Below are 16,316 nucleotides of genomic sequence, written 5' to 3'. Positions count from 1 at the left end.
AAATACAAAAAGTAAATCAGGCTTCTCCTTTAAATAATTTCCAAATTATCTTCCTTAAACTCAAACTCAAAACAATGCCATACTGTTTATATTTCTTCATAATTCATGTAACTAAAGTCCAAGACATATTCATTGACTTGGAAATGTTCATGTGTCCATCCCCTGACTTGTCTGAAGAAAACTGGCAATAAAACTGATTATTTCTAGGTATTATACCAAAGTGTTCCATAACGTATGCAACCCATCATCTTGGCTTTTATATTTTTAATTAATTTAGATCAAGTTGTAAAGATATGTTTTGAGTTTAAGGAAGATAATATTAGAATTTTTTATACTGAGAAGCCTGATTGGACTTTTTGCATTTGAAATGGCATAAATAAATTAAAATGTGTGAAATACCAAGGGGCAGAATACTTTTGCAAGCCACTGTATCCTCCAATCAGAGGCCAGGAGTGCCATTATTTCTGGTCACATGGTTCAGAATGTTCTGTCCAGAGGGTGAGAGCAGATGTAGGTTCTCTTCTCCAGGACGTTGCTGGCGATCTTCTTGATGTTGGCATCGTTGTTCTCAGGCGAGTCTGGAATGGATCCAGTTCAGAATTACAAACGTTTCCATCCATCTTATTGGTCATCAAATCTATCTGCACTATACATGAACATGTTTCAAAGCTCACAGTGGAGATTCAAAAAAATGAAACAGCTTGGAGTGTTGGTATGTGAGCTTTTGGTGAAATTCCATAACACATGCAATTGTTTTGTAGCCAGATTATGTAGTAGAGAAGCTTGAATCTTCGACTGGACTGAGAGGGGTCAAGGAGGCATTCTTTGTGAAACGTTTGAAACCCAGCCTTAACCGGGGAGGGGGTCTGAGACACGCTTTATCCCCTTTTTACAATGGGGTACTCAGGTCAAAGCAGTTTCAGTCTTTTGTTCATGGTAATGAGTCATTCACGTCATCAGCAGAGTCGTCAAGGGAGCCATCAGGAGAGGGACAGCTGCCCTGTCATTAGGAGGGTGCTAACTAGAGCACAATAGGTGCTAATTAGAGCTATTGTTTAGTCACCAGCCTATAGCAGTCTGCCTCTCGGTAGGAGGGGACTTCTTGATTATTCTTCTCTACAAGAGTCAAGACAGAAGTCAGTCCACCAGAGCAAGAATTTTAGCTGAGGAAGCTTCTGCGATTTGAAGCGAAACGTCCTCGTGTCAAGCAACCCAGTCCAGTCGAAGATTCAAGCTTCTCTACTATGGAAACCACCTGGACAACTGAGAGTCTACACAGAAACATAGCCAGATTATGGCGTTTAAAGCCAGAGATTACCAGTCTATCAATTACCAGTCTGTATTGCACTTACGTTTTTGCAGTTGCATCATCAAGTAATTGTTCTTAAAGAAGGCATCACTGCAAAATGTGTTTGCGAGCAGCACCTACAAAAACAACAGTTATTAATCACTGCAGGCCTCTGGATCACCAAATATCCAACTGAAATATGCAAAAAATATCCACCAAAATTTCTTCACATATTCTTAATAAAGAATATTGGCCTAAAATCCTTGTTTCTGAGTTTGTCAGTGATGAAGATCTTCTTTAAAAGGTCCATATATGCACCCGATGGATAACCATAATAGATGTGTGCCTGAATGACCAAGTGCCTGGGTACATCATGGGTGGTTAGTTTTCATAATAAATATGACACCTTGTACCTTCCATGCGGTACTGTGTGCCGATCCATGTGAAAATATTGTCTGTGTACGGCACAGATACGGGGTCTTGGCAGATGGGGAGCAGTGAGGTGACTAGAATGTTGCCATAATGCTGAGTTGGCCTTGTGATAACCTCCCTGAGGTGGAGCTGTTCTGTTTTGTAAAACTTTGCAAAATCTTGTAACTGTTAGAATGGCCTAAGGAGTGGGTAATCCCTCTGAATCTGGTCTGCTTGAGGTTTCTTCTTCAATATCATCAGAGGGAGTTTTTCTTACCACTGTCGCCTGTGTGCTTCACTCTAGGGGTTGGTAAGGTTAGACCTTACTTGTGTGAAGCACCTTGAGGCAGCTTTGTTGTGATTTGGTACTATATAAATTAAATAAATTGAAATTAAACTGAAAGTGGCCACCAAGGAGAAGACTACAACTCCCAACTTGCATCACTCCCCTGAAGAAAGGTGCAACTGGTTAAGGCTCTTGATTGCAGCATGGCTGGAGAGCTGTGGAGACAGAATAAAAGGAGGCCCATAGGAGACTAGAAGAGGGAAAAGAGAGCAGCTGAACAGAGTGACAGGTGGCCGAAGAGCAGAAGGCGCGGCCAGTGAAGCTTGGCTGGGCAAAGCAGGGGAGCAGCTGGAGGGAAGGAGTCCCGACGCTGGACTGAGTGAGAAGAAAGTCCCGTGTACTGTGAGAGAACTGTGGTTAATGAGAGAGAGTGAAGTGGAGTCTTTGTCCTAAATCCTTGATTTTAAAGACAGCAAACAATTGCAAAGAGATCTGTGAAGAGGAGATTTGTTTGAAGAAAAGTTACTGACTGGAATGAAGGTGAACTGTGAAGAGGATGTTAGGTTATGAACATTTGGTGATGTAACATTTAATTTTTTTCCACAAGAAGAGGTGTTTTGAGTTGAAGCGTGAATAAAGTTTTGAGTTTTTGACTCATCCACTGTCTAATTTCTATTATACACACAAAGATAGATAGATAGATATTGTGTGTGTAATACAGAACAGATTATTTTTTCATCCCCACTAAAAAGTCGAACCCAAAAACAGGCCGGGACCCAGGTCAAACCTTTATTGTTGAACCAATATAAGATGGATTCAACATTTAAACCTTGATCACAGCTTGTGTGTGTGTTCTGTACACATACCTCATGGTTGTGATTCCTGAGGCCGATACAGATGGAGCGACTGGCCCTGGAGATGACTGCCGTCATAGCGTAAAGATTAATCAGCACATCTGCAACCTTCTTCAAGACGAGTTGTTCATCCACGATTGTCTGGCAACATACATGACAAAAATCAGATGATTAAATGAGAATTCTGTCTTTGTGGTACTGTGGGTTGATTTTAGTTTGATATGTTGGAGGGGAGGTGATGGTTTAGTTAGTGATGGGAGGAACAACACTGGTGCGTCAGCACTGTGCCAAGCACACAAGAGTGAAACCTCGTATTGGTGCATGTATCGCTTTAAGAAAAAAAAAAATAAATCATGTGACCGATACAGGAACTGTGTCATTCGACTGCGCCGTGCCAAATTGTGTTTATAAGGAAACAAACTGTATCGACATGTTGCGGATTTGTTGGATGGAGTTTTGCTGTTGGATTTTTGCTTGCCCTCACCCTGTTCCACTGACTTCATGGATCGTTCAAAGACGTTTCCCCAGTCTGGAATAATTTTGATCTTCTGACACCAAATAAGGTAAATATTTTTCTCCTTTGTGCATTGTTTACTGTTATTTTTCCAATTAGATATGTTTGTACTTCTTTACAATACTGGAAGAATAACCAGAAAACATATCTACACCTTTATCAACTCGCACTGAAATTTTTATGCTCACCATCTTCATCTGTACCCTGTGAAAGAGTTTTTTCTAAGGCAGGGGAACTGGTGTGTAAGAGGAGAAATCGCCTTGGAGCATAGACACTTCAGAAACCTTTGTTCCTCAATAAAAATGCATAAATGAATCTATTTTTAGTCTTTTATTTCATATGCTTTCACACTTAAGTTAACAAATTTCTATACATAAGTTACAAATTTTAACTCTGAATTTTATTACAGATAAATTTGCTATATTTTACAAACCAACTCAGTTTAGTATTTACACAAACAAGGTTTTAAGCAAATTTTAAACTCTTCTCATGAACAGCTTAACTCGACACACAAGTTGAGCACATGAAATTATGCAATGATGAGATCATATTTTAAATAGAGGACTGGCGATTAACTATTTCACAGGGTGATGGGTTTGCAGCACGTTAGCTTTTCCATCTTTTCACTTTATTTACCTGCAATGATTTTATAACTACTGCAGGGGTCACTACTGAGCGACCAACACTGTCAATACAGCGCAGACACAGTTTGTGTAGTGTGTCAATACACTCCTTGAGGTATCATCATCCCATCACTAGGTTTAGTAGTTAAGTGTTGGGGTTGAGGATCCTCGGTTCAAATCCCAGCCTGACTGGAAAATCATTAAGGGCCCTTGGGCAAGGTTCTTAATCCCCTAGTTGTTCCCAGTGTGTAGTGGACACCTTGCATGGCAGCAGCCTCACACTGGGGTGAATGTGAGGCATTGATGTGTAAAGCGCTTTGAGTGTCTGATTTAGATGGAAAAGCACTACATACACTCAACAAAAATATAAACGCAACACTTTTGGTTTTGCTCCCATTTTGTATGAGATGAACTCAAAGATCTAAAACTTTTTCCACATACACAATATCACCATTTCCCTCAAATATTGTTCACAAACCAGTCTAAATCTGTGATAGTGAGCACTTCTCCTTTGCTGAGATAATCCATCCCACCTCACAGGTCTGCCATACCAAGATGCTGATTAGACACCATGATTAGTGCACAGGTGTGCCTTAGACTGCCCACAATAAAAGGCCACTCTGAAAGGTGCAGTTTTATCACACAGCACAATGTCACAGATGTCGCAAGATTTGAGGGAGCGTGCAATTGGCATGCTGACAGCAGGAATGTCAACCAGAGCTGTTGCTCGTGTATTGAATGTTCATTTCTCTACCATAAGCCGTTTCAGAGAATTTGGCAGTACATCCAACCAGCCTCACAACCGCAGACCACGTGTAACCACACCAGCCCAGGACCTCCACATCCAGCATGTTCACCTCCAAGATCGTCTGAGACCAGCTACTCGGACAGCTGCTGAAACAATCGGTTTGCATAACCAAAGAATTTCTGCACAAACTGTCAGAAACCATCTCAGGGAAGCTCATCTGCATGCTCGTCATCCTCATCGGGGTCTCGACCTGACTCCAGTTCGTCGTCGTAACCGACTTGAGTGGGCAAATGCTCACATTCGCTGGCGTTTGGCACGTTGGAGAGGTGTTCTCTTCACGGATGAATCCCGGTTCACACTGTCCAGGGCAGATGGCAGACAGCGTGTGTGGCGTCGTGTGGGTGAGCGGTTTTCTGATGTCAATGTTGTGGATCGAGTGGCCCATGGTGGTGGTGGGGTTATAGTATGGGCAGGCATCTGTTATGGACGAAGAACACAGGTGCATTTTATTGATGGCATTTTGAATGCACAGAGATACCGTGACGAGATCCTGAGGCCCATTGTTGTGCCATCCAAGAACATCACCTCATGTTGCAGCAGGATAATGCACGGCCCCATGTTGCAAGGATCTGTACACAATTCTTGGAAGCTGAAAATGTCCCAGTTCTTGCATGGCCGGCATACTCACCGGACATGTCACCCATTGAGCATGTTTGGGATGCTCTGGACCGGCGTATACGACAGCGTGTACCAGTTCCTGCCAATATCCAGCAACTTCGTACAGCCATTGAAGAGGAGTGGACCAACATTCCACAGGCCACAATTGACAACCTGATCAACTCTATGCGAAGGAGATGTGTTGCACTGCATGAGGCAAATGGTGGTCACACCAGATACTGACTGGTATCCCCCCCAATAAAACAAAACTGCACCTTTCAGAGTGGCCTTTTATTGTGGACAGTCTAAGGCACACCTGTGCACTAATCATGGTGTCTAATCAGCATCTTGATATGGCACACCTGTGAGGTGGTATGGATTATCTCAGCAAAGGAGAAGTGCTCACTATCACAGATTTAGACTGGTTTGTGAACAATATTTGAGGGAAATGGTGATACTGTGTATGTGGAAAAAGTTTTAGATCTTTGAGTTCATCTCATACAAAATGGCAGCAAAACCAAAAGTGTTGCGTTTATATTTTTGTTGAGTGTAATAGTAAGAATTTTATTTATTGTCATTGTCAAGCAACAACAAAATTACATTTAGAGCTTATATAAATGCAGTCCATTTACCATTTATATGTTAAAATGTCATTGGACATGTTGAGAAGCAGTTAGCATTTAACTGTGGAGGTAACCATGTGCTTTATCTACCTTATTAATTGTTAAGAAAAGTACTAAGATGACAAGGAGGGATAGGATCAGGCAGGGGCATATCAGAGGTACGGCACAGGTACGACAGTTTTCAGACAAAGGGAGGTGAGCTTGAGATGGTTTGGGCATGTACAGAGGAGGGACCCAGGGAATATCAAAAAAAGGATGGGGAGGATGGAACCAGAGAGATGGAGACAGTGGAGGTTTATGGATGCTCTGAGGGAGGACATGCAGTTGGTTAGTGTGACTGGAGAAGATGCAGAGGACAGGGTGAGATGAGACAGACTAGGGATGCCTAATAGAAGCAGCAGCACGTTTAACATTTTGTTGCATATGTTAATGCATTGCTGCACACATACAAATTCTTCAAAAACTGTCATTGTCCAATGACTTATGGATCTGACTAATAAGAAAAAAAGCGTTACTTTTGGTCATTTGTGATTAATGAGAAATCAGTTTGGCAAACATGAGCATTGGAAAAGTTTCACATAGACTGTAAAATAAATTAAATGTTACCTTTCCATATCTGTACAGAAGACCCTCCACAGTCATTCCAAAGAAGTGGACATTCTGTTCAAAATTCATTGTACTTTCCTAGAAACAGACCACAGATGGTACACCTCAAAAAACTAAATTATACCAAGACTTACAATAACAGGCTGGAATGTACAATGATGGGAAGTTTTTTTTTTTTTCCTAATGTCTTAGTTTAAGTTGTTTTAATCCATAAAGTTCTGTAAATTTGGGGGTGTGGTCACTTTGAGTGACAACTGCTGAGTGGAGCGTCTTTCCTGAGCTCAGAGTTCGCGTAATGCGACTGGTTCTTGGAGGCTGTGTCTGTGGTGTGGAGTATTTTATTACAAACACCTGGAATAATATTGTTTGTTGTGCGCTGAAACACCCTCACAGATTAGACATCGCTGTTGCAGTGTTCAAGCTGAGTCAAATGCTTGTTTGATTCAATATTGTTTGCGAGCAAGGAAGATTGTTGGCCGATCCCTCCCACCCAGGACACAAACCTTTTGTCACCCGCCCCTCTGGCAGAAGGCTGAGGTCCATCAGGACCAAATCTCAAGATACAAAAACAGCTTCTTTGCATCCATAGATGGACCCATAAACAATACCAGAGACCCCCACTTACTCTGCCTCCCTCCCCCACTACCATAAAGTACAGACTGGTCATCCCGTACATCTGTGCTCCAACCACCTGTTTTTGCACTGCCCCATTCCATGACATTTTATTTATTTAACAGTGAATATAGTTTTGTCTATTTGACTCTTTTACTTCTTATACAAGTGTTTTTCTTTTCTTATTGTTTATGCACCAATAACACCAGATCAAATTCCTTGTACAGTAGTGTTCAGAATAATAGTAGTGCTATGTGACTAAAAAGATTAATCCAGGTTTGAGTATATTTCTTATTGTTACATGGGAAACAAGGTACCAGTAGATTCAGTAGATTCTCACAAATCCAACAAGACCAAGCAATGGACATTTTTTTTTGTCCATTTTAAGCATTCAAGATCATTGTGGATGAATAGCCTATAATTTTTTGCACCTGCGTATATGTTTTCCCTCTCCAATCAACTTTTTAATCAAACTAGGCTGTTCTTCTGAACAGTGTCTTGAACATCCCATTTTCCTCAGGCTTTCAAAGAGAAAAGCATGTTCAACAGGTGCTGGCTTCATCCTTAAATAGGGGACACCTGATTCACACCTGTTTGTTCCACAAAATTGACAAACTCACTGACTGAATGCCACACTACTATTATTGTGAACACCCCCTTTTCTACTTTTTTTTTTTTTTTTTTACTAATAGCCCAATTTCATAGCCTTAAGAGTGTGCATATCATGAATGCTTGGTCTTGTTAGATTTGTGAGCATCTACTGAATCTACTGGTACCTTGTTTCCCATGTAACAATAAGAAATATACTCAAAACCTGGATTAATCTTTTTAGTCACATAGCACTACTATTATTCTGAACACTACTGTATGTGCGAACGTACTTGGCAATAAATTTGATTCTGATTTTAACAGCGTTAGCAATTTTAGCAGCTGTCAGTAGCTTCATCCGTTAGAGCCACTTAATGTACGATTACTGAGAAAATACACAGCTCATAACAATTAATGTCCACAGCAAAGTCAACTATGAAGAGAACCACCACACAGTCCCCCCAAATATTATTTAATAAAACACCTGAATGGAGGTTAAGTTGCTCGGACTCTAACGTGCGTGTTGACGCATCTTTCTCTATGCATACAGCCAAGCGCGCTCCATCCCCTTTATGCACTCATGAGTTCGTTGTTTAGCTTCTGTGAACATGGCGCCGTACAGACCATAGCTTCATCTGACTCTTCCGGGTCCCCAAAGAAAACCTATGGGTGACGTTGTGCAGGCTCTGACCAGTATATATATTTATACACAGTCTATGAAAAGAACTCACCACGGACAGTTGAGGAACATGCACACCCCCCACAGAATGGACCAGATTGGATTCGAGCACAGGACCTTCTCGCTGTGCTAACCACTGTGCGCACCCCTAACACGATTTGTTGTGCCTAAAACTTTTATACAACACACGAAATGAAATAGGGCATTCTCCCGCTTAATTCATGACCACAGCAAACACCCCCGTATTAAACGTATTTCCGTGCTGTTGTTTTTTAAACATTCAAATATTCTCAATAAAATTCATTTTTGCTTTCTACTCATTTTGTGTTGTCGTCAGCAGACTTGGGAACAGCATGTTTGGAGAATAAATTTGTGTCTGTAAGATCACGGTTCTTACTGTCAAACTGGGATGCACCACCCCGTCTTGTCCAGTGAGGCCAAGGTGTTGACTTTACCTCCCAGAGAAGTCCTCAGTTTTTTGGCCGCCGAGCTCATAATAAGACCTAGATTCCCTTTCTTCATCTCCCTGCAGACAGATCAGGAAAAACACTCAGAATCTAAAGACTGAACAAAAACCTGACATGTGCAGTTTGTGGCTCGTGTGTCTTTTTACTCACATCCCTATTTACACGCCAACAACACTGATGTTCCCATCAAAGATGATTTCAGTTCAATGCTTTTTGGAGTTTAAGAAGGGGTGGCTAGTGGTTAGTGCACTTGCAGCAAGGAAGGTTCCCAGTTCAAACTCCACCCCTGCCACATTCCTCCATACAGAAGTGGTAGTAAGTCACTGTCAAGTCATTCTTAAGTTATCAATCAGCAAGTCCCAAGTCAAGTCTCAAGTCATAATGAACACCAAGTGTTTGACAGCTGACTTGAGATTGCTGATTCATGACGTGATGGTGACGCACTCCCCTTCTGCCTCTGTGTAATGGGAGTTGCGTCAAAAAGAGCATCCGGCGTAAATTTGTGGTCATTCAAACATGCAGATCCACCTCGGATTTGCTGTGGCGACCCTGAGTGCGAACAAGGGAGCAGCTGAAGGAACTTACTTTGGACTTTAAGAATTAAAGTCTTAACTAGACGGATGATCAGGGAGTGCATACCTCCAATCAAGGTCCAACAATCAACTATTAACATATCTGTTTATTTGTGAGAGGGTTCCTCCTTTGATCACTTCTTTAACATGGTTTGATCTTGAATGCTACCACTTAATCCCAATTCTACTTCTAAATTCTGAAAAGACTATATGATCCTATATGATCAATTAACATTCTCAATTGACATCATCATAGTGACAAAGCTAAATATATTGGGGTGACTTACCACATTCGGGAGAGTAGAAAGAACGCCGTTTTTCATTTTCATAATATCGCAAGGATTTGGTGTATTCTGTCCATGCCCGATGTGGAGACACTGGTTTGTGCTTTCGTTTCATCCAGTATTCATGACCGTAATGTACTGTCTTCAGAACTATCAGAAGTCTTCAAGCGGTTCAGAATGATGTGGAAGGACGTCTGACAATGAAGAAAAAATTTGATTGTATTACACCAATATTAACGTCACTTCATTGGCTTCCAGTTCATTTGAGGTCAGAATTTAAAGTTTTATTGTTAACTTATAAACTATCAAATGGGCTATCACCCTCCTACCTGCTCGATCTTGTAAGATCCTATGTTCTAGAACATGCTTATGTTCTCAGATTGCAGGATTGTTATGTGTTCCAAAAGGAAAGAAAGTCAGTATGATAGCTGAGATGAGACTAAAGCGTCAACTAAAATAAGACCGTCTTCAGTCAGACTGAAGGCACATCTGCAAATTAGACATATAACCTATGAATATTGATAGAGATATCAGTGGGGTTTGGTGATCAAATGAGGCCTGGTTTCAGCATTGCGTTATTTATGGATATATCATTTTAATTTTTGACATTAAAATGGATCGTTGCCATTTTATTGGTGGTTTGTGTGTCACCTGCATCCATTGTTTGACCCTTTGAATGAGTGAGGCCACGTACTGTGTTTTGTTTCTATTTGTCATGTGTTTTTGTCCCATATGATTCATTCTACTGAATGACTCCCCTCCCTGTTTGAAAAAATTCCTTCCACGGTACAAGGAAACTACATACAGTATGCCATCAGCTGCAGTGTCCGCAGGGACATCTTTTGCAGACGTAAGCACTGTCAGATGAAGAATTGGACAAGTTCCGATAGTGATTTTTTTTTAGCTGGACTGAGGAGAGAAAAACTCACACATACAGTTGTATGTTAGTTTTGGCACCCCTGTTAATTTTCATGATTTTCCTTTATAAATCATTGGGTGTCTGGATCAGAAATTTCAGTTAAATATATCATATAGCAGACAAACACACTGATATTTGAGAAGTGAAATAAAGTTTCTAGTATTTACAGAAAGTGTGCAGTAATTCTTTAAACAAAATTAGGCATTTCTGTAAATCTTATAAACTTCATTTCGCTTCTCAAATATCACTGTGTTTGTCTGGTATATGATATATTTAACTGAAACTGCTGATCCAAACAACCAATCAAAATCATGAAAATCATCAGGCGTGCCCAAACCTTTACATACAACTGTACTTCTGAGGCATGACACTGTGCACACTGAGCTCAGCAGTGTGGTGGCTCCCTTGCTGGCCTCAGTCACCTACAAGAGGGACACAGATAGTGCCCTGCTGTCAGCTCCCTGTTCTTACAATACGCACCTTTATAACTAAGTAAATTCAAGTCATGTGGATATATTGTGGTAATTCTGACCACAACTGGATATGTATATATACTCTATACAAATGTCATGTTCTTACTTTATTTTTTGCCGTCATAATTTTGCCGGCATGCTGCATTCCTGTTAAAGCAATGTACATTCTCAGGATTTCATTTGTGCCCTGTAAACAGAAAGAAAAGGCAACGCAATCAGCTTGACGTCATGGGGGGGAGTTAATGTCATTATGTAGAAGGTGCATTATCTGGACATTCACAAGCAACACTTGAAGCCAGAAAGCAGACACATGTGACCATGCTTTCATGGTTGCAACTCAGTCTTCCAACAGTACAGCGGTCCAAGACATGCTTCTGAAGCTGTGACACAATGAGTTTCCGGGAGCTTGCATTGGTGCCACGTTTCTCCACATCGAAGACACCATAGAACTGCCTTGGGTCCTGGATGGCAAATGGTCCATTTCCACATCTCTAAAGTAACCAGCTATCTGCCACAGCAAGTGCGGGCGTCCTCTTAGCTTTCGTCAGCCAGTGGGATCCTCAACACTCAGGCACCTACAGTGAGGCAAATAAGTATGTGACCACTGTCGATTTTGCAAGTTTTCCCACCTACAAAGAATGGAGAGGTCTGTAATTTTTAATCATAGGTACCCTTCAACTCAGAGACAGAATCTAAGAAAAAAAAAAATGGTAAAACACATTGTAGGATTCAATTTATTTTCATTTATAGCACCAAATCACAACAAAGTTGCCTCAAGGTACTTCACACAGGCAAGGTTTAACCTTACCAACCCATGCAAAATAATTTGCATTTTACTGCATGACAGACCTTAATATTTGGTACAGAAACCTTTGTTTGCAATTGCAGAGGTCAGACATTTCCTGTAGTTCTTGACCAAGTTTGCACACACTGCAGCAAGGATTTTGGTCCATACAGCTCTTCTCCAGATCTTTCAGGTTTCCAGTTTTAGCTCCCACCAAAGATTTTTTATTGAGTTCAGGTCTGGAGACTGGCTCGGCTACGCCAGGACCTTGAAATGCTTCTTACGGAGGCCCTCCTTAGTTGCCGTGGCTGTGTGTTTGGGGTCATTGTCATGCTGGAAGACCCAGGATGACCCATCTTCAATGGTCTTACTGAGGGAAGGAGGTCGTTTGCCAAAATCTCACGATACATGACCCCATCCATCCTCCCTTCAATACGGTGCAGTCGTCCTGTCCCCTTCGCAGAAAAGGACCTCCCTGCTTCAAAGTTGGGACGGTGTTCTTGGGGTTGTTCTCATCCTCCAAACACGATGAGTGAAGTGATACCTAAAAGCTCTAATCTCATCTGACCACATGACCTTCTCTCATGCCTCCTCTCTCATCCAGATGGTAACTAGTGAACTTCAAATGGGCCTGGACATGTGTTGGCTTGAGCAGGGGGACCTTGCTGCCCTGCAGGATTTTAAACCATGACAGCGTGTGTGTTACTAATGTAATCTTTGTGACTGTGGTCCCAGCTCTCTTCAGGTCACTGACCAGGTCCTCCTGTGTTGTTCTGAGCTTTCTCAGAATCATCCTTACACCACGAGGTGAGATGGAACCCCAGACTGAGAAAGATTGACAATCATCTTGTCATCATTTCATTTTGTCATCATCATTTTGTCGTCATCATTTCATCTCGTCATCATTTCATTCATTCATTCATTCATCTTCTACCGCTTAGTCCAATTAAGGGTCACGGGGGGCTGGAGCCTGTCCCAGCAGTCATAGAGCGCGAGGCGGTGTACACCCAGGACAGGACGCTAGTCTGTCGCAGGGCCACAAACAGACAAACAAGCACAGACACACCCACACACACACCTATGGACAATTTAAAGATTCCAATCCACCTATCCCGCATGTCTTTGGATGTGGGAGGAAACCGGAGCACCTGGAGGAAACCCACGCACACACTGGGAGAACATGCAAACTCCACACAGAAAGGCCACGGGAATTGAACCCACCACCTTCTCGCTGTGAGGCAACAGTGCTAACCACTAAGCCCCGTGCTGCCCCGTCATCATTTCATTTTCTAATAAATACACCAACAGTTGTTGCCTTCTCACCAAACTGCTTGCCTATTGTCCTATACCCCATCCCAGCCTTGTGCCAGTCTACAACTTTGTCCCTGGTGTCCTAAGACAGCTCTTGGACTTGGCCATGGTGGCTAGGTAAGAGTGTGATTTGTGTGTGGATAGGTGTCTTTTATACAGGTAACAAGTTCAAACAGGTGCAATTAATACAGGTAAAGAGTGCAGAATAGGAGGGCTTCTTAAAGAAGAACTAACTGGTCTGTGAAAGCCAGAATTCTTGCTGGTTGGTAAGTGATCAAATACTTATTTCATGCAATAAAATGCAAATTAATTATTTTAAATTCATACAATGTGATTTTTTAAAATTTTCTTTTTTAGATTCCATCTCTCACAGTTAAAGTGTACCTACAATAAAAATTACATACCTTTCCATTCTTTGTAAGTGGGAAAATGTGCAAAATCTACACTGTATGTGCTGTCTCACAACTATACAGTAAGACAGGCTGCACTACGACTCTAAAGACTTGAGCTTTTATTCTCCAACAAAGATGCTGGCATCACTAAATGTTTCTGAACACTGACTTCATGACTCAATAAGCTCTACCTAGGTGTTTCTCAGTCTCAAAGGCAGAGGACTCAGAGGAATGAATGTCACTGTCAACAAGTGAGTGTTTCTACAAGTTCAACACTTTCACCACAGTCTAGGAAGTCCTTAAAAGCCTGGACCCAGGACAATCACAACCCAGACACTCAGATTCCTGACACAGCTTCTTATGTGCTACCATCAGGGTATTCATTGATTCCACAAAGAACACAGTATCATCCACAAAGTCAAGATCAGTAAACCTTTCTGTGCTAAAAAAAAAAAGCACCCAAGTCACTGGTTTCCACAACCATACCAACATCCAGTCTATGCAAGCAGTTTACATTGTGAAAACCTCAGAATCTCTGCCTCCACTCACAGTATATGTGTATAGACTGGCTATTATGTCCAGCAACGTCTTGGGAATCCCACAAATTTTCAAAATGTTCCAGAAAGTACTCTGAGTAACTGAATCAAAGGCTTTGTGAAAATCAACACTGGCTACAAGGAAGCACTGCCGATATTCAAGCTTGCATTCTACGAGTACTCTGTACCATTTTAAGGGAATAAACAATACAATCCAACCTCAGTGTACCAGGACCTACATAAAAAAAAAGTGTAGTGTTGATCGCATGATGGCAACTATATTCAGGTAGAGGTCAATGAAGGATTGTGTCATTTTGACCCCTTAAGTAGCACTGATTAGGACAAAATACATTTCAGATTCATGGACTAAAGAGCAAAGTAACCTGCTCCCTTCAGAAGAGGACTTTAAAAAAAGATAATCCCATGATAAACTCTGGATCAAGTGAAAAATCCCAGGAGAAATAACCAGTAGAAAAACACATTTTGAAGGGAGTGGATCTTTAAATAATTATGAAAGTACCTCAAATATGGGCAGGATGCGACAGTCTCTGACGTAGCGCTCAAGTGGGTAATTCTTGGTATAGCCAACACCACCGAAGACCTGAAGAGCTTCACTGACACAAATCCAGCCTCCCTCCGAGCTGAAAATCTGCACACATTGCGGCAAAGAGGTAAACAAGTCATGTAATGGTGCTTTTTTACCAGGATAATGACAGAGTTTGCCTACCTTAACTATGGCAGCTTCTACAGAGCAGTCCGGAAGTCCTGGTCTGTCCATCATTCCAGCAGTCAAATATGCCATACTCTCCATCGCGTAGGCATTTAGTGCCATCAATGCAAACTTCTCCTACAACACAGCACAAGACTTTAGACCCAAGCAGTTCCTCGAGTTTTTCAACAGACTCTACAGAGGAAGAGTTGACAGTACCTGTATCATACCAAACTCACTCAATCTTTTATTGAACTGCTTCCTGGTACTAGCATAGTCTGATGTCATTTCTGCAGAACCATACAAACAGCATCAAACTGAGAAAACTACAGATAAACTCATATTAAGTTATCTTCGATATTATTGTGCTGGGTTTTTACCTATCAGTTTTTGATCATTGAAGCTGTTGCACTGCCCATACTGAACTCCCCGAGTTGAGAATGTTCATGGCAATCTGCTCAAAAACACAAGAGGAAGAGCTGTTACTGTGCCAGTTCTGTGTAAAAACCATTAGAACCACCCACGGCAACAATTACCTTGAATCCACCTCCTACTTCTCCTATAACATTCTCCACTGGCACAGGGACACTGTCAAAGGACACTTCGCAAGCTGGAAAAATAGAAATAAATAATAAAAGTCGATACATTTGTCCTGCATCCTGTGATGAAATTCTCATTCACAACTTTGACTTTCTTGTTTAATCTTATTTCAACTACCATGTATACAGTACGTTACTTGTATCATTCCTGGAGTGTGTACTATTTGTAATAAAATAATCAGAAAACAGTACAGAGCAGAAAACAATGCTCATCAGTTACAGAACTGTGTGCTCTTAAAACATTACAATTAAAATGGCAAAATAAACAAGAACAGCAATCAATAGCAAAATGTTGAATGCATTCCTCCCGATAATAAGTAACAGAGGGTCTTCAGTCTTGATTTAAAGTCTTATCTGTTCCATAGAACAGGTGCACAATACAAAAAGGCCTGGCAGACTTTATCCTTCGGACACATAGTAATCCTGCATTCAGAGAATGCAGAGCACAGGCGAGCATATAGGGTTTAAAAAGATCTACAAAGGGGTGCCAGACCATTTAAATCTTTATAAGTTAAAAATAAACCAACAAAATCTGTTCTCACACAAACAGGAAGCCAATGAAGTGAGACTGAAATTGTGTTAATATGGTGAAATTGTCTTTTCCTGATTAGAACACCAGCATTCTATCACCAACAGAAAACCTTTAACAGTTTTTGGCAAAAATGAAAAATAAGACATTGCAATAATCAATTCTAGAAGATACTAAAGTAGAAACCACCAACCTGTATCAGCCAAAGATGAAACAGCTTGAATCTTTGCAATATTCCATCAAAGAAAATAA

The 16,316-nt window shown here is 41.2% G+C and overlaps 1 pseudogene; it reads right to left on the bottom strand.

Annotated features, from left to right (window-relative positions):
- Window positions 1-465: 465 nt before the first annotated feature.
- LOC117507500 lies at window positions 466-15,324 on the bottom strand (annotated as a pseudogene).
- Between the last annotated feature and the right edge of the window lie 992 nt (window positions 15,325-16,316).

The sequence above is a fragment of the Thalassophryne amazonica genome, chromosome 3 (genome assembly GCF_902500255.1).
Source record: "Thalassophryne amazonica chromosome 3, fThaAma1.1, whole genome shotgun sequence".
NCBI classification, from domain to species: domain Eukaryota; kingdom Metazoa; phylum Chordata; class Actinopteri; order Batrachoidiformes; family Batrachoididae; genus Thalassophryne; species Thalassophryne amazonica.
The sequence above is the reverse complement of the archived record's forward strand: the minus strand, read 5'-3'. Positions and strand labels throughout refer to the sequence as shown.